Here is a 16637-nt window from a genome sequence, read left to right as displayed (position 1 = left end):
AACCTCGCTGACGGAGAGTACGTCCTCGTGCCGGAGCAAGGAGTTGCTTAGGAGGTAGCCCCGGATCTAGCACCAGAACCTGCACCAGAGGATCTGCCTGCCACAGCTTTGGAAGGCAAGCCCCGGTTTATGCATAACATGTTATTTATGCTATTTTACTACACTTAATGATTGTAGGATTGAATGTGCACTTAAGTGTAGGAGTTGTTTGAAACCCTAATTGCATGATCTCAGGAATCCTATTGAGATGAATACTAGTATGCTAGGTCGAGTAGCTGCTTTATTAATTAGGATCTCGGTAGAAGTCGAGTGATTTTTCTAGCACTCGCGCGAGGTCAGGAATTGGTTGTACCCACTTTCATATCATATTGATGATTGGTCTGTGGACAACAATCCATGGGGATTGGTTGTCTACGAGATGGAAAATTGGAATAAGGATTAACGTGCGGATACCTGTGTCAAGCGTTTGAACGTACTAAACACATACCGAGAAATATGGTAAATCGGTAAGCCTAGTACCTGAGTGAACCTACCCGCAGACATATCCCCTCACGCGACCTGAGACGTGGTCTCCCATTCCGGTTATGGTGAGTACAAGTGCGGTCACTGCATGACGGTAGTCGGGGTCAGTGAGGCATTGTATGCCAAGGTGGTGAGCCCTGATCTATTGCCAGGGAATCGATGGGGACGGTTGATATGTGTGGGGACGGAGTGCCCCTATATGTCGTGTGTTTAGGTTTACCTTGCAAGGATAAAAACTCGATTCGAATCGTCTGCTTCTCCCAGCTAATGAGACTGCTTGATCCATTGTACTGCATTGAGTAACAAGTGGAAATGTGATGAGTTGACACAAGATGTTGATTGCTAAATATGTTTGCTACCATGTATGAGTAGATAGTACACTTTTAGCCGTAAGAGAGTCACACTTAAACTTGACAAAGCTAAAACTTGATTTATAAACTCAGCTAGTGCTTTTGGCAACCAAACCCCATAGCCAAACAGCTGCATGTCTAGAGGTAGAGGAGTAGACTCCTCACACCGGGTAAGTCTAGCTGAGGATTAGTATACTCAGCCTTGCTTGTGGCATAATTTTTACAGGTTCTCTGGAGGACATGGTTGCTGGAGTGACTTGGCCGTCCATCTTGCCACCGGGTTGGACTGTCGAGTGGGACCCCGCCTCGGCTGAGGAGGAGCATGAGGAGTGATGGGACAGGCTTCCCATCTCTCTGTTTACTTACCGTTAGTTTTATTCCGCTGCACTTCGAACAATGATGACTACTTTTGCAAAAACTCCGATGATGATGTAATAATTTAATACTCCTTAATGTTTGGTTTTATGCTTTATTGTATTTGCTCTGTGACTCACCATTGAGTGAGACTGTGGTACTTGATCCTGTCAGTGGCCTCGTCGGACTAGATCTGAGGGATTGACGGGTTATTCCCATTTAAGTGTGGTCTAGCCTCTGAGGCAGGACTTAGGCACTTAAGTTGGAATAATTCAGGTAGTTCCGCCACAGCTGGTATCGGAGCTTGTACCACCACAGAGGAATCAATAAACTATAAATACCATCCTTTTCCAAAGTAAAACTTGATAGAAACAAATGTTGGATAGATCGTAGGACGATCAGGATAGACCTAGGACGTGAAGCCTTAGGGGGATAGAGGGGTAGTTAGGTGGCTAAGTGATTGAGCCCTACAGGCTACTATAAGGGATGGGGGTTCTTCCCTATTCCCTTTACGTTGATGTGAGGTCGTTCAGGACGAGCATGCATGCATTCTTAATTAAACTAATGGATAATTGGGTAAGAACTTTAATACAAACTGATGACCAACTAAGTACCCCAGTACCATTGTTGTAGTTAGAAGAGAGGCTGAGTTGTGTTTCCTTTTCTTTTTATAATTCTTTTTCTTTTACTTACGCTTAACCGTACACAAATGACTTCCCACGGATCCTCGGACGAAGGGAATGCACTGTCCCACACTGAAGGGCTTGCACGAGAGGGCTTTCCCCGTATCTTGTGGGAGGTACTTCAGGGGGCCGGTTACACGACGCCTCCCCAGTACGCGGTGCAGCAGTTCGAGAAGCACCGAGTGCCCCGCTGTAGGGTGAGGATGACCCTGGAGCCTCATCCCCTGCAGCCAGGCTGGCGTTCGCTGGACTCCGAGTCCTTTGGATACCGGGCTGAGGATACGATCGAGGCGATTGCTCTGCACGGATTGACCACTTTCTGCGGATTCCACCCCTTGGAGCTGTCCACCCACCCCATTGGCTTGTTCCCCGCTGAGAAGGAGGACGACCCAATGTGGAAGGACCGAGTGGAGCATGCCAAGGATATCTGGGCTATCTACCCAGGTCAGACTGCTCACTTGACAGTATGGTGCATGAATGCCCTGTACCGCCTGCAAGTGATGCGTGGTGAGGCAATGTCCCATCTGATGGCATTGTTGGAGGCAACTAAGATCACCCTGGATAACAGAGCGGAGCTTGTGGTTGATTTGTCCACTAAGATGGTGGAAAAAGACTTACAGGTGGAGCAGCTGTCAAACGAGATCCAAGAGCTTGAGGAACTGGTGGGAACAAGGGAGAACACCATCGAGGTTCTCGAGGATCAGCTTATCAACACCCAGCAGTAGCTTGCCGAGGCTAATGAGCACCTGGATATTCATCACTAGGAGATCTAGGACATGGAGGCCAACGAGGATGTCGACATCGAGGGAGGAGAGGAGCCTACCTCTAGCTTGGACACTGCTGGCTCAGGGAGACCACCTTCCCCCGAGTCGAGTGTTGCCTCGTTCGCTCACTAGGTACCAGGGATAGAGCTAGAAGTCGGTGATAGTCGAACTCCTCGAAGCTAGCTTAGCTTTTGCACCCTTGGGGTACTAGGCTAGATAGAGTTGAGTCTTTTGGGCTATTGATGTAATCGTGATAAACTCTTTTGGAAGCATGGTTGATGGATGATGTTAGTCTTAATTTAAGAAGGAAATTTATGCAATGTGAAATCTTTTATGATTATGCAAGAATCTATCAGTTTCGCCTTTTGACTCTTTCATCGCGATTGAACCTTGAACCTTAAAGATGTGTTATTGAGAATATATGTGATTTTTCAGATGGCCGGGAGAGCGCGTCGTGGTCAAAATGAGCGCGTTCCTCCACCGCCGCCACCGCCTCCTACTCTGCAGGAGCTAATGGCCCAGCAGAATGAGATCTTGAGGCAGCTAGCTCAGCGTCAGCCGCCACCCCAGCACTATGGTGGTGGTGATCATCAGCGTCACCCCGCAGCAGCCACCTACCAGGAGTTCCTCAGTACCTAGCCACCATTGTTCACCAGGTCTGAGGACCCACTTGATGCGGATGTATGGTTGAGAGTAGTGGAATCCAAATTCCCGCTACTCCATGGAGTTTGCTCAGAGGTCACTAAGGTCAGGTTCGCCACCCAGCAGCTTCGCGGACCCGCAAAGACTTGGTGGGACCATTTTCTTGCCATGGAGCCAGATGACCGAGAGGTGGAATGGAGAGAGTTCAAGGCAGCTTTCAGGGGGCACCATATACCAGTAGGTATTATGGACCGAAAGCTCAACGAGTTTCTGGCACTCACTCAAGGGAATCGGACAGTGCTACAGTATGCTCAGGCCTTCAATGACCTGTGCCAGTATGCCGGGTATCATGCAGACACAGACGAGAAGAAGAGGGACAGGTTCAGAAGGGGGCTCAGCACTAAGCTCCGTGACCGTCTCAACACCGTCAGGGCCAACAACTATAATGAGTTAGTCAACATGGCCATCTCCCAGGAGGACTGTATCACAGCTCGTCAAGCAGAGAAGAAGAGGAAGACCCCTGTGGTAGGACATTCAGCTCAGCCACAGCGCTTCAGGATTGTGTCTGACACTCAGAACAGGGGACCTCAGCAGCAGCAAGGGCGATGGGTGATCCGACCACAGTAGCAACAACAGGCACCCAACCGCACCCAGTTTCCAGCTCAGAGGAACAATCAACAGCAGCAACAATATCGCCAGGCAAATGACAACAGGTGTTTCACATGTGGCAACACCAGACATTATGCCAAGAATTGCCCCAGAAACTAGCAGAGGCAGGGGCAGAATGTTAATCAGAATCAAGGCAAGAGGCAGAAGGTGCAAGTGAGGCAAGGCAGGCTGAACTTCACCACCATGGCTGATATTCTAGAGGGAGCACCCGTCCTGACTGGTATCTTTACAGTTTTGAATTATCCTGCTATTATTCTTTTTGATTCTGGTGCATCGCATAGTTTTATCAGTGCCAAATTTAGTGCCAAGTGTCAGTTACCTTTTCACCAAACCAATGGGGGTATTACAATTTCAACCCCAGGAGGCAGGGTTGCCACCTACCAAATCAACAAGAATGTGCCTATAAAGTTTGGTAGTCTGATAATTAAAACCAACCTCCTCATTTTGGGTTTGGATAGTGTGGATATCATATTGGGAACTGACTGGTTGACCAAACATCAGGCTGTGATTGATATTGCAGCTAGGGCCATTGAAGTGCACTCACTGACCTGTGGTGAAACCACATTATATTTGCCCGACCACGGTTGTGCCCGTTCTTGTGCCTTCGTTATGATAGAATCCTCAGTGGAAAGTATCCCAGTGGTCTGTGACTACCCAGATGTTTTCCGGATGAATTGCCAGGAATGCCACCTGATAGAGACATTGAGTTCGCAATTGAATTGCAACCCGGGACTGCTCCTATCTCTAAGAGACCCTATAGGATGCCTCCTGCGGAATTGGCAGAACTGAAAAAGGAACTGCAAGAGTTATTGGACATGGGATTCATTCGCCCAAGTACTTCACCGTGGGGATGCCCAGCCTTGTTTGTAAAGAAGAAGGATGAAAGTCTGAGAATGTGTGTTGATTACCGCCCTCTCAATGCGGTGACCATCAAAAACAAATACCCACTGCCCCGCATTGATGTTTTGTTTGATCAGTTGGTGGGAGCCAAAGTGTTCTCCAAGATAGATCTTTGCTCGGGTTACCATCAGATCAAGATCCGTGCCAGTGATATTCCGAAGACGGCTTTCTCGACCAGATATGGGCTTTATGAGTTTTTGGTGATGTCTTTTGGGCTGACCAATGCCCCGGCTTATTTTATGTACCTGATGAACTCAGTATTCATGCCAGAGTTGGACAAATTTGTGGTCGTTTTCATTGATGATATTCTGGTTTATTCCAAGAATGAAGCCGAGCACACTAAACATTTGCACACTGTACTTCAGAGACTGCGTGACCATCAGTTGTATGCCAAATTGTCTAAATGTAAATTCTGGCTGAAGGAAATTAAATTCTTGGGTCACACAATTTCTCAGGATGGGATATCTATTGATCCTGAGAAGGTGCAAGAGGTGATGGATTGGAAACCCCCAACTACAGTGAGGCAGATTCAGAGTTTTCTGGGATTGGCATGGTATTATCGATGATTCATTTCGAATTTCTCCAGAATTGCCAAGCCAATGACTGAACTGTTGAAGAAGGGAGTTAAGTATAATTGGAGCCAGAAGTGTGAAGCTGCCTTTCATACGCTAAGGCAACATTTGACAACAGCCCCAGTGCTGGCTCAACCTGATAACACCAAGCCCTTTGAAGTTTATTGTGATGCTTCCGGTACTGGTTTGGGATGTGTCTTAATGCAAGACAACAGAGTAATTGATTATGCCTCCCGAGCACTTAGACCCCATGAGCAGAACTACCCTACACATGATCTGGAGTTAGCAGCTGTGGTTCATGCTCTCAAGGTATGGAGACATTACTTGATGATAGCTCACTGTAACATTTACACTGATCATAAGAGTCTCAAATACATTTTCACTCGAGCAGAACTTAACATGAGGCAGAGGAGATGGTTAGAGTTAATCAAGGACTATGATTTGGAGGTGCATTACCATCCTGGCAAGGCCAATGTTGTGGCAGATGCCTTGAGCAGAAAGGCCGAGTGCAATTGTATGAGCATGGATGCAAGAGTTACCACCCTGTGTGATGAGTTGTGCAAGCTAAACCTGGAAGTTGTTTCTTCAGGTGCTTTGAACTATATGTCGGTGGAGCCCACATTACAAGAGCAGATAGTCAGGGCACTGATTGAAGACAAGGGTGTTCAGGTTATCAAGGAAATGATCAAGCAGAAAGCAGAAAAATACAAATGCTTCCGTCAGGACAGCAAGGGAATTCTATGGTTTGGAGATCGATTGGTTGTTCCCAAGGACCCTGAGCTCAGAAAGAAGATATTGGATGAAGCTCACCTTTCAAAATTCTCCATGCACCCCGGCAGCAACAAGATGTATCACGATCTCAGATCCTTATACTGGTGGACCAGAATGAAGAGGGAAATTGCCAAGTACATATCCGAGTGCGATACCGGCCAGAGAATCAAAGCCAGTCATTTGAAGGCAGCAGGCACTTTGCAACCCCTTCCCATACCATCTTGGAAATGGGAGGACATCTGCATGGATTTTATCGTGGGATTGCCCAATACCTCCTGGCACCATGATTCCATTTGGGTTATTGTAGACAGATTGACCAAGACCGCTCATTTCTTGCCACTTCATACCACCCACAAGACAGAGAAATATGTAGAAATCTATGTTGATCAAATAGTGCATTTGCATGGTATTCCAAAAACCATTGTATCTGACAGAGGAGCACTATTTGTGGCACACTTTTGGGAGCAGCTACAAGAATCACTTGGGACCCAGGTAATATGAAGCTCAGCATACCATCCTCAAACAGATGGCCAGACAGAAAGGGTAAATCAGATTTTGGAAGACATGTTGAGGGCATGTGTGTTACACTATGGAAAGGATTGGGACAAGTGTCTTTCTTTGGCAGAGTTTTCTTATAATAACAGCTACCAGTCCAGTTTGAAGATGGCACCTTTTGAAGCCTTGTATGGGAGAAGGTGTAGGACCCCGCTAAATTGGTCTCAAGTAGGAGAGAGGGAAATATTTGGACCAGACTTGGTGCTTGAAGCAGAGGATAGGGTCAGAGTTATTACGAAGAACTTAGAAGCTGCTCAGGCCAGGCAAAAGAGTTATCATGACAGGAGGAGGAAACCTCTGCAGTTTGAAGTGGGAGATCATGTTTATCTTAAGGTATCACCCACCAAGGGTGCCTAGAGATTTGGGATCAAGGGCAAGTTAGCTCCTCGCTACATTGGACCCTATGAGATCAAAGCAAGTTGTGGACCCGTAGCCTATCAATTGGAATTACCACCCCACATGTCAGGAGTTCACAATGTGTTTCATGTATCTCAGCTACGGAAATGTGTCCGTCTACCCACGGAAGTGCTACCTGAACTAGACATTGAGATAGAACCAGACTTGTCCTATCAAGAGTACCCCGTCAAGGTATTGGATCAGAAAGAGAGGTCAACACGGGCAAGATCGATCCGAATGTATAAGGTTCAATGGAGTCACCATTCAGTAGAAGAAGCTACATGGGAGACTGAGGATTTTCTATGCTCTCGCTTCCCCGACTTTCTGCCCAAAAGAGTCGGTATGTAACCCCAAAACCCCCCCACCTGCCCTTTGAATACAAATATAAGAAAAACTTAGATGATAAGGATAGTCGAAGTTGTGGATTTGACTTAAAAAGGACTTCCTTCTGAAGTCGCAAAGAGAATGACATTCGAAGAGCAGTTAACAAGAAAAACTTGGATAAAGAAAAGGGTAGCACCCCAACACACCTTCACGGCACCCCTCCAAGGGACTCTACCTAAAATCTCACGACGAGATTCCTTTAAGGGGGGAGGGCTGTAACACCTCAGGTGTTACTTAGGGTGTTCACCCATGGCTACACCATTTAAACCTACTATCACATGTGGTTTAGTTTGAGCAAAGTACACCAAACTTGGAAATCCAAATCCTAAGTAAGTGTAACACATCTTAGATGTCATACCTTGGCTGGTTATGCAAGTATAAAGGGGAGATTTGCCCAAAACTTAATGTAAACCCCCCTTTGGACAATGGGAACCCTAGAAGTAATTATGACCAAAGGGGCATGAGAACCATATGATCATGGCTTAGGCCAAATATAAAAGTTGTAGTACACTTAATAACCTACAAATAATATTAAGAAAATAACCCCAAAAAGATTTCAAAAAAGCCCCAAAAGGTCCACCAAAGGGTTGAGCACAAAAGAAAAATCAGGATTTTTCTAAGTCCAAAACCAACCCTTGGCTAAAGATCACACATGTTCACCCTCTTTCAAACTTCAAAACATTTGACCTAATTGACAAAGTGGCGCCAAAATACCTCTAGAACACCCTGGAAAGGGTTGAGCCCAACCCTAAGTCGTTTGACACGACTTGGCACCAGTTTTGTCTCGGTTTGGACATCTCTGACATAGCCGACTTCCCACCCCCGTATATCTCTAACCCGACCACATCTACCCTTGGAACTCACATGAACTAGGTAGCTCTAGGTGCAGGGAAGAGATCTCTCACAGGTCCTAGGGCTAGATTCATACGTTTTGGCCGCTTAGCAGAGGGAAGAACAGAGGCAGAAGCAAAGAGCCACGTGTTCGACGCGCTCTGAGCTCGCCAGAGCCCGCCCGACGCGCGCCCCCGCGTGCCCCGCGTCGCGCCAAAGCCAAGCCGGCGCCATGGCCCGCGCCCGCGCCTATAAAGCACCCAGGGACTTCGACCGTACCCCTCCGCACGCGCTCGACCTCACCGGAGCCCAAAGCCACCGGCGTTTGCCCGTGCACGGCGTGCCCGCGGCCGCCCGATCCCCCGCCACCGTAGACCGGCAAACCGAGCCCTTCCCAGCCACGCCCGACCCTTGGAAGAGACTGTGCACGCCTTGGTGAAGCTCCCCGAGCGAGGAATCGGAGTTTGCTTCGCCGGAGAAGCCAGTCCACGGTCGCCGGACTTCGCCCGACCGCCGGTGAGCGTAGACCGGGTAATCCTCTGCTCCATTCTTCGATTCCTTGTGCACACAGCCTCTACGTCACCCCGTGAAGCTCATCGTGCCCTTTGATTGAACTAGATCGCCGTGGTTTAGCCGGAACAACCGCCGCCGACGAGACCACCCGCCTGCGCGTGGACCGGACGATTCCGGCCACCCCCGCCGTCGAGCCGTACACCGTTGTGACCGCCAGGACCTCCCGGAGCCAACCCCGCCCCTCGCCGGACCTCTCTCGCCGCCGGTAAGCCGCGCCACCCTTTTCTGTCTCGCGGGTACTGTTTAAACCTAGGGAGGGACCGCGGGGGAGAAGAAGAAAAGGCTAGGGGGTTTTGCGCATTGTCAGTGACTCAGGGGAATAGTAGCGCAGGGGTATAACTGAGAGAGTTAGTTTGGAAAGAACCCGAGGACTTCGGTGCAAAGTGGTTTTTCCAGGAAACCATTTATTTAACCTGATTTAAATTCAAACAGAACTTGAATAATTCATATCTTCTGTTTTATCCACCCAAATCAAGTCAAACCAATTTTGCTAGATTTTAAATAATGTAAACTACTTAAGAAAAATATAAAACCCCTAAATGTTAAAGAAAACTTTAAGGTTCTGGTTTAAATATTGATTTGGCCAAAGGCTAAAAATAGTTGCATTATTTAACTGAGGTTAAGAAAATTTAGAGAAGTACTTGACCACCTACTGACCTATTTAAAAATGATAAACCCCTCTGTACACCCCATTTAGGTAGAGTTTGCCATTTATTTCACATTGTGCATAAAGTTAAAGAAAATAGGAAAGGTAATTTAAATAAAGAACCAGGGAGCACCCATATTTTTGTTAGTCCACTTATTCAGTATAGTTCACTAGAAAAATTTATTATACCTTGGTTTAGTACAAAATAATTGGGATACTTTTTATTTTAAGAAAACAAGGAAAACTTAGAAAAACCCTAGAAAAATAACCTCAAAGTGAAAACACCCCAAACCTTGGGATAAGTAATGTTTTGTTATTAAAAACATAGGAAAAATATGAAATTTGCTGTTTGGCATTTTTCAAATAACAAGGCAGTAGAAAGTGCCTTTTTGACATTAAACTTTAGAAAATCGCAACTAAATAACCACCAATTAACTTTCTTTGATTTTTGGCACAGATGCATGTTATTACTATTAGATACCAACAAAAATAACCCTTAGGACAGAACCCACACCTAGTTAAGAGTTGTAGTGCAAAGTGACCCCTTTGCCCAACTTTTGTTATTTTTGTCCAAGGCATAGTCTTTTTATTCTGAACCTCAAATTCCTAGAACAGACTATAGTGACGAATGGCAACCCACTGTAATTTTTACAGAATTTTTGGAAAAAGTTAAACCACTGTTGTAGTTCAAACCCACACTAGAATTCATAAATAAAAAAATAAAGGAGAAAATGAATGATGGAAATTAGTGTCACCCTAAAACCCTTTGTAAATTGTCCACTGAATTATATAAGGGAAATACAAATCCACTATGCTTAGCCTTAACAAACCTAAACCTAGAGTGATAAGCATAAACCACTAAAAGCCACGTATGACCAAGAAACCCTAAGTTACTAACTAACTTAGTTTTTCTTCCTTTAGCATAATGTTGTTAAACCCCGCATAATCATGACATACATATTCATTGCATTCAATAGATTGAAACCTCGCTGACGGAGAGTACGTCCTCATGCCGGAGCAAGGAGTTGCTCAGGAGGTAGCCCCGGATCCAGCACCAGAACCTGCACCAGAGGATCTGCCTGCCACAGCTTTGGAAGGCAAGCCCTGGTTTATGCATAACCTATTATTTATGCTATTTTACTACACTTAATGATTGTAGGATTGAATGTGCACTTAAGTGTAGGAGTTGTTTGAAACCCTAATTGCATGATCTCAGGAATCCTATTGAGATGAATACTAGTATGGTAGGTCGAGTAGCTGCTTTATTAATTAGGATCTCGGTAGAAGTCGAGTGATTTTTCTAGCACTCACGCGAGGTCAGGAATTGGTTGTACCCACTTTCATATCATATTGATGATTGGTCTGTGGACAACAATCCATGGGGATTGGTTGTCTACGAGATGGAAAATTGGAATAAGGATTAACGTGCGGATACCTGTGTCAAGCGTTTGAACGTACTAAACACATACCGAGAAATATGGTAAATCGGTAAGCCTAGTACCTGAGTGAACCTGCCTGCAGACATATCCCCTCACGCGACCTGAGACGTGGTCTCCCATTCCGGTTATGGTGGGTACAAGTGCGATCACTGCACGACGGCAGTCGGGGTCAGTGAGGCATTGTACGCCAAGGCGGTGAGCCCTGATCTGTTGCCAGGGAATCGATGGGGACGGTTGATATGTGTGGGGACAGAGTGCCCCTATATGTCGTGTGTTTAGGTTTACCTTGCAAGGATAAAAACTCGATTCGAATCGTCTGCTTCTCGCAGCTAATGAGACTGCTTGATCCATTGTACTGCATTGAGTAACAAGTGGAAATGTGATGAGTTGACACAAGATGTTGATTGCTAAATATGTTTGCTACCATGTATGAGTAGATAGTACACTTTTAGCCTTAAGAGAGTCACACTTAAACTTGACAAAGCTAAAACTTGATTTATAAACTCAGCTAGTGCTTTGGGCAGCCAAACCCCACAGCCAAACAGCTGCATGTCTAGAGGTAGAGGAGTAGACTCCTCACACCTGGTAAGTCTAGCTGAGTATTAGTATACTCAGCCTTGCTTGTGGCATAATTTTTACAGGTTCTCTGGAGGACATGGTTGCTGGAGTGACTTGGCCGTCCATCTTGCCACCGGGTTGGACTGTCGAGTGGGACCCCGCCTCGGCTGAGGAGGAGCATGAGGAGTGATGGGACAGGCTTCCCTATATCTCTGTTTACTTACCGTTAGTTTTATTCCGCTGCATTTCGAACAATGATGACTACTTTTGCAAAAACTCCGATGATGATGTAATAATTTAAAACTCCTTAATGTTTGGTTTTATGCTTTATTGTATTTGCTCCATGACTCACCATCGAGTGAGACTGTGGTACTTGATCCTGTCAGTGGCCTCGTCGGACTAAATCCGAGGGATTGACGGGTTATTCCCATTTAAGTGTGGTCTAGCCTCTGAGGTGGGACTTAGGCACTTAAGTTGGAATAATTCGGGCAGTTTTGCCACAAAGATCAGGGGTTTTTGCGTGTAATATTCTAAGACTCAGAATACTATGCGCTGCACCGCGGGTCAATTACGAGAAAGCACAGGGGCTCATTTGATAATGTGTGCGGCCAAAGGGGTATGGTTAATCACTGGCCGCTGGACTTGAGATGGAAGGCTCAGATTTAAACAAACGAAGGGGGTTTTCTGGATGTAATCTGGACCGTTGGATCAGCGGTAGGCGGCATGGATTGGGCCGCACACATTATGCACTTGTACTCCTTAGTAGCCGTAGGATCTCGATCTAACAGTCACCAGATAAAGTCGCGAAGGGATACATGGCTTCTAATCGCAGCCGTCAGTGATCAGATTAGTGGTTCACGCACTTTCCCCCCAGATCTAATCACAACCATCGACGATCGGTATACAGCCTACCCTCAACCCCCCGACACGCGCAGACGGCGGCGCCAAGCTTCCCTGAGGCAAAGTTCGCCGGAGCTGTGCGATTTACCCACTGGCGCGCAAATCACCCAACTGAAAGGTGCTACACATGGAGGGGATGATGTTGAATTCAACAGCGGGGTGCATACCAGCGGTGAGGACGGAGGAACGCAGGTCCATGGCGCACGACAGATTCATGGCGTCGCTGCGCGACGGTGAGAAATTGAAGGTCGTCTGGGGATCGAATTCCCCTGGTGAGTCAACGGTCGGTTTCCGTGGCGTCCGGCTATCCTCTCTGCACTCGCGGACAACACTTGCGACGGTGTGGTCACCGATCGACGGCGGCGACAGATCTCCCATTTCTCTCTATCTCTCCACGACGGCACACAGTGGGCGAGCGTGGCTGGGACGTGTAAGGGCTGAGGCGGCGCGGTGCGTAGGGTTGGGGAGGACACAGTTTTATACCCTAGACTAAGTCCGAGCAGGAGGGCGGTCACCTGAGATCACGGCCGATCCCCCGCAACGGCGTGGTCCGAGTTATACGGGGAAGAAGACCCTCCCGGGTGCGGGCCCACATAGCAGTGACTGGGAAATGAGGTCGTGCCTACGCAGACACTGGGATAGAGGGGCTGACCTATGGGGTCCACCGATCAGCGCCGAGGGACCAAGTTGTGCATGCGTAAGTGGCTTGCGGGAGGGGCCCACACGTCAACGTGCGTCGCGCAGCCAGAGGTGGGGAGAACTTGGTGGGCCGCGCGGGATGAGAGAAAAAATTGGAACGGGCCACGCAGTGTAATGGCGCGAGTGGGCCAGAATCAGGGTTTGGCCCAAGGCACAGGCTTTTTTTCTTTATTCTTTTATTTTCTGTTTTCTGTTCCTTTTAATTTCTAGAATTCAAATTTGAATTCAATTTTGTTTGTGAGCTTATAATCATTTTAAATGTACATATTGAACCCAATAATATGAAAGGTCCAATTATTTTTATATCACATAATATTTGTTTGCTTTTCTTTTCTAAATTCTGGAATTCCTTTTAGAATTTAAATTCCACTTTAAGCTTTAATATTTTTCTCGTCATTTTATGTTGTCACAAAATGCACACCAAATAAAACCCCAGCATGATGCATAATTTAGTGGTATACATTCTTATTAATTATTTGTTTTCAAATGAAGCGTTCATATGTGATGATAAATGGAGAAATCACATATAAAGGAAAAGAAATTCTCCTTTTATTTCTTTTACAAAATGGGTATTACAAATCCTACCCCCCTTAAAAAATAATCTCGTCCTCGAGATTTAGGAAGGACTAGGGAAAAAATGTGGAAAAATCTATGCGAAGCTCTTCTTCTCTCTCCCAAGTAGCTTCATCTTCTCCATGGTGACTCCTTTGTACTTTGCACATCTTAATAACTTCATTTCTTGTAACTCGAGTCAATGTATCAAAAATCTTGATAGAAAATGCTCCGTGTAAGTCAAATCATCCTGAACACTGAGCTCTTCCATTGGTAACTATTCCTCAGGGACACGGAGACACTTCTTAAGTTGAGACACATGAAATACATTATGCGCATCAGATAGATTATCAGGTAGCTCGAGTTGATAGTCCATCTCTCCAACTGGCCTAAAAAAACTCTAAAGGGTCCAATAAAGCAAGGACACAATTTGCCCTTAACTTTGAATCTCCTCATTCCACGAAGTGGTGACACCTTGAGGTACACATGATTTCTTTCCTGAAATTCCAGTGGTCTTCTTCTATTATCCGCATAGCTCTTTTGTTTGGTCTGAGCTACCCCCAAATTATCCCGAATTATACGGACTTGTTCTCCTGCCTCTTGAATAAGTTTAGGTCCAAAGAACTGTCTTCCTCCAGTCTGGTACCAATGTAGAGGAGTCCCGCACTTCCTGCCATATAGAGTCTCGAATGGTGACATCTTTTAGACTGACCTGGTAACTATTATTATATGAGAACTCAGCATAAGGTAGACTCTTGTCCCAACTACTACCATGCTGAAGGGCACAAGCTCTCAACATGTCCTCCAATACTTGATTAGTCCTTTCAGTCTGTCCATCGGTCTGAGGATGGTAAGTCGAACTAAAATTCAACTTCGTATCCATATTCTCATGAAAACTTTTCCAAATTCTGGAGGTAAACTGTGATCCTTTATCCAAAATGATCTTCTTTGGTACACCGTGTAGAGACACAATCCAAGCCATATATAACTTAGCCAATTGAGATCACTTATAAGTAGTCTTGACATGAATGAAGTGAGCTACTTTAGTCAATCTATCCACAATCACCCATATAGAATCATAACCTTTTTGGGTGCGAGGCAATCCAGTCATGAAGTCCATACCAATCTTTTCCCACTTCCATTCGGGTATCTTAAGTGGGTGTAATAGTCCAACTGGCCTCTGGTGTTCAGCCTTAACTCTTTGACACACATCGCACATAGCCACATGTGCAGCCACATCTCTCTTCAATCCATACCACCAATACTTCTGCTTCAAATCCTGATACATCTTGGTACCACCAGGATGAATAGAATAATCCGAGTCATGGGCCTCCTTCAATATAGTCTCACGAAGACTTTCAATATTAGGAACACATATCCTGTCCTTGAACCATATGGTGCCTTGCTCATCTTCCATAAATTCTGGACCTCGACCTTCAGTAATCGGATCCTTAATCTCTTGTATTTTAGCATCACCAATTTGTCCTTTGCAGATTTCTTGCTCCAAAGTAGGTTCCACATCAATAGTAACTCCTTCAGTGTGAGCAACTATCCCCAGGTTGAGTCTCCTGAAATCCTCAACAATCTCATCAGGTAGCTGGGCAACAACAGCTGAATGAACATGCTCCTTTCGACTCAAGGCATCTGCAACCAAATTCGCCTTGCCCGGGTGATAGTGAATCTCCAAACCATAATCCTTAATAAGCTCCAACCAACGGCGTTGCCTAAGGTTGAGATCTTTCTGAGTGAATATATACTTCAAACTCTTATGATTCGTGTACACTTGGCACTTGGTTCCCATGATATAATGTCTCCATATCTTAAGTGCATGCACAACAGCTGCTAATTCTAAGTCATGATTGGGGTAGTTCAATTCATGTTCCCGTAACTGATGAGACGTGTAGGCAATCATGTGTCCTTCTTGCATGAGCACACATCCCAAGCCTTGGCCACATGCATCACAATAAATGTCAAATCCTTTCTGTAGATCCGGCATAACCAACACTAGTGGTGACATTAACCTCTTCTTTAGTTGATCAAAACTATCTTGGCATTCTCATCCCACTTAAACTCTCTTTCCTTCTCCAGAAGTGAGGTCATAGGCTTAGCAATCTTAGAAAATCCTTCAATAAATCTCCGATAATATCCTGCAAGCCCCAATAAACTCCGTAACTGTAGTGGGTATGCTCCACACCACTATCTCCTTAACTTTAGCAGGATCCACTAATATCCTTCCATTAGAAATGATATGTCCAAGGAATGACACTTCGTTAATCCAAAACTCGCATTTACTGTACTTGGCGTAGAGTTGATTATCTCGTAGCTTCTGTAGCACCCATCTCAGATGTTCCTCATGATCACTATCACTCTTGGACTAAATAAAAATATCATTGATGAAAATCATGACGAATTTGTCCAGGTCATGAACACCTTATTCTTCAGATCCATAAAATAGGTTGGTGCACTAGTTAGTTCAAATGACATATAATGAACTTATATAAACCATATCGGGTCGAGGAATCCGTCTTGGGAATATCCAATGGCCTAATCTTCATTTGATGATAACCCGATCAGAGATCAATCTTCGAGAATATCCTAGCACCTCTCCTCTGATCAAAAAAATCCTCAACGCGGGGCAACAAATACTTATTCTTCATGATAACATCATTAAGAGATCTTTAATCCACACACATTCTTTGTGATCCATCCTTCTTTTGTACAAACAGAACCGGTGCTCCCCAAGGTGAGGAACTCGGACGAATGTACCAAGTCTCTTGTAATTCCGTTAACTGCTTCTTCAGTTCCTTTAACTCTTCTACGGACATCCTATATGGCCGTTTAGAAATAGGGGCAGCCTAGGTAAGGGATCAATGACAA

The sequence above is a fragment of the Zea mays genome, chromosome 4 (assembly GCF_902167145.1).
Source record: "Zea mays cultivar B73 chromosome 4, Zm-B73-REFERENCE-NAM-5.0, whole genome shotgun sequence".
Taxonomy (NCBI): domain Eukaryota; kingdom Viridiplantae; phylum Streptophyta; class Magnoliopsida; order Poales; family Poaceae; genus Zea; species Zea mays.
The sequence above is the reverse complement of the archived record's forward strand: the minus strand, read 5'-3'. Positions refer to the sequence as shown.